Raw genomic sequence first — 3270 nt, 5'->3', positions numbered from 1 at the left:
CAAAACAAAGTGCTTTAGGAAATCAAGAATGAGATTGCTTCAAGTGTGCAAGGGGGCTGGGTGGGTGGCGAGTCAGGAAAGGGGATTGAGATTAAAATAGAAGACTTCAGTCTGGATTGTTGATGATACTTTCTATGGACTATATTTGTTTCTCTTCTTTTTCCTCTCCCCATCTTTGGGCTTAATGTACCAGTAGTGCCCAGGGTTGTTCAAGGCACTTTTTCTATACTTGCTTGCATTTTTTCTTTAATATCTTTTAAATAACTAGGTCCTTATGTGTTCTAGGTATTTTTTCCTGTTTTTTGAAGGATTCTTGACTTTTTGATCTTGGTGTTGATGGTTTTGAGTCTTTACCATTCTAGTTTGATTTTTGCGCATTTTTAACTGGAGTGCCCTTTATAGATTTCTTCACTGGAACTTTTTTTTTAGTTTTATCATCATCAAGATCATCATCATCATCATCTTCATCATCATCTTCTTCATTTGCAGCAAGCTTTACTATTTTCTGTGGAATCTTGTTACCACTTGCAGGGGCAGACTGCTTTCTTGATATACTTAAGAGTTTTATGTTTTCTTCCTCTTCATCATCTGACTCTGCATCTTTCTCCATAGCTACTAAGTGCTGTCCACTAATATGCACAGGCCCTGAGTCACACTTCAACCATAAGACCACTGGTGGCTTTATTTCAAAGCTCCCAAGGGAGATTGTTGGCTGTACAGACATTTTCAACGTAGCCAGTGTTACCTTAATTGGGCTACCTTCATAATTCATTGCCTCTGCTTTAACAATGTGCAATTCATCATTAGCACCAGCCCCTAAACTGACCATTCTTAATAATAACTGGTGCTCATTTTCCTCATTATCCACCTTAAAGTGATCATCTTTATTGGTTTTTAGATCACAACTGAAGATATAGCTTTGGGACCTCAGAAGGTTCATGTCCATATGCATCGAATCCTCCATGGGGTGATGGGGCACACTTAGGTGATAGAGAAGAAGGGTGGAGATAACTGGGTTGCTGCTACTGAAAACAGCTGCACAGGACAGAATCACACCTGGCACAAGACATTTTTAAAGTGTTGAATAGCAAAGATGTTGAGCACCAATTGCCATGTCCAACATCAGCTATTCTCTATGATACCCGTGGATAGATTAAACCTGAGTAGGGTGATGGGAGATTAGAAGAAAAAGGAAGACACAAGACACAAATGAAATAAGTAAAGTTGGGACCAGGTGGGGCACAGCACTCTGATGGAGACACTGTGACATAGACCAAGCTCAGCAAATTTATTTTATACACATATCAAAAAAAAAAGTGCTAGGGACAGGGAAAAGAGTGCAAAAACATCTGGTGCTGTTGATGCATGCAATAATTGGGACTTTATCAGAAGAATGTAACTTGTGGTTGCTAGGGAAATAGGTAGAGCAGCTAGATGTTTATGCAGACTGAATTTAAGGTCATGGTTACGTACAAGGAAAAAACCTTGCAAGTTCCCTGTCCCCTGAGGCAACCCTGCAAGTTCCTCAGGGGGCAGTTTGACCTAGGAGCAGCCTGATTTTCTGGACCACAACTGTTCAGTTACAATCCTTCAGTTAAACTATCCACAAGCCTGAGACCTCCAGTTAGTCAATCCCAACAGATATCAGCTGAAGGACTGAGGTGTTCTGACCCAAACCATGGTATTTACAATAACCTCATACATATGCAACAGTGAATAAGGAAGACAATAGAAGAATTGATGCATTTGAGTTATGGTTTTGGAGGAGAATATTGAAAGTGCCAAGAGCTGCCAAAAGAACAAATAGATTTGTGTTGGTAGAAGTGCAGCCAGAGTGCTCTTTGGAAGACAGGATGGCCAAACTTCGTCTTTCATATTTCAGACATGTTGTCAGGAGGGGCCAGTCACTGGAATTTCCCTTCAATTCCTACTTCCTTGAGTGTTTTTATTAGGAATGGATGTTGGATTTTTTTTCAAATATAATGTTGGGTAAGGTGGAGGGTCAGAGAAAAAGAGGAAGACCCCCTAGTGAGAGGGATTGCCAAAGTGGCAGCATCAATGGGCTCAAGCATGGCAACAATCACGAGGTTGGCCCAGGACTGACAGTGTTTCGCTCTGTTGTACATAGGGTCACTATGATTTGGTACCAATTTGATGGCAACTAACAACAACAACAGTGATGGAGAACATTTCTTTATATGTTTGTTGGCTGCCCAAATGTCTTCCTTGGTGAAGTGTCTGTTAATGTCCTGTGCCCATTTTTTAATTGGGTTGTTTGACTTTTTCTTTCAGAGGTGTTGTAGTTTCCTATGTATTTTAGATATTAGTCCCTGTCTGATGTGTCATCACACAATATATATATTTTTCCCATTCTGTGGGCTTCCTTTTTACTCTTTTGGTGAAATACTTTGATGCACATAAGTTTCTAATTATTAGTGTGTCCCAATAATTTATTTTTTCATTTGTTTGTATAATTTTCACAATGTTTAGTAGTCTGTGTGTACCCTGGATTAAAATACTTAAATATTTCCCTAGTTTTTCATTGATGACCTTTATAATTCTAGGATTTACATTTAGGTCTTTAATCCATGCTGAGTTGGATTTTGTGTACTGTGTGACATAAAGATCTTATTTCAGTCTTTTCATATTGATTCCCAGTTCTGCCAGCACCATCTGTTGAAGAGACTATCTTCTCCCCATTTAATGTACTTTGGCCTTTGTCAAGCAACATTTGGCTGTATGTGGATGAGTTAATATCTGGATTCTCAATTCTGTTCCACTGATCTATGTATCTTTCATTGTACCAGTATCAGGCTGTTTTGACCACTGTAGCTATGTAAATCTTGAAATCAGGGGGTGAGAGATTTCCAACTTTGTTATTTTTCTTAAACAGTGCTTTGCTTATTCTCAGTCTCTTTCCTTTCCATATAAAGTTTGTGATTGTTTTTTCCCATCTCTTTAAAGAATGCCATTGGAATCTAGATTGGGAATTAGTATATGTGTAGATTGCTTTGGGTAGTATTTACATTTTCACAACGTTAAGTGTTTCTATCCAGGAGCATGGTATATTCTTCCATTTTTGTAAGTGCCTTTTGGTTTCTTATAGTAGTATTTTGTAGTTTTCTATGTATAAATTCATTGTCTCTGGTTACATTTATTCCTAAATATTTCATCCTTTGGGCAACTATTATAAATAGTATTGCTTTCCTAATTTCTTTTCAGTGCTGTCATTATTAGTATGTTGTTGTTGTTGTTAAGTGCCGTCGAGTC

General features: G+C 38.3%; 1 pseudogene; it reads right to left on the bottom strand.

Moving 5' to 3' along the window:
- Positions 1 to 209: 209 nt before the first annotated feature.
- Positions 210 to 964, bottom strand: LOC102840320 (annotated as a pseudogene).
- Between the last annotated feature and the right edge of the window lie 2306 nt (positions 965 to 3270).

The sequence above is a fragment of the Chrysochloris asiatica genome, unplaced genomic scaffold (assembly GCF_000296735.1).
Source record: "Chrysochloris asiatica unplaced genomic scaffold, ChrAsi1.0 scaffold00068, whole genome shotgun sequence".
NCBI lineage: Eukaryota > Metazoa > Chordata > Mammalia > Afrosoricida > Chrysochloridae > Chrysochloris > Chrysochloris asiatica.
This window is presented reverse-complemented; position numbering and strand designations above follow the sequence as displayed.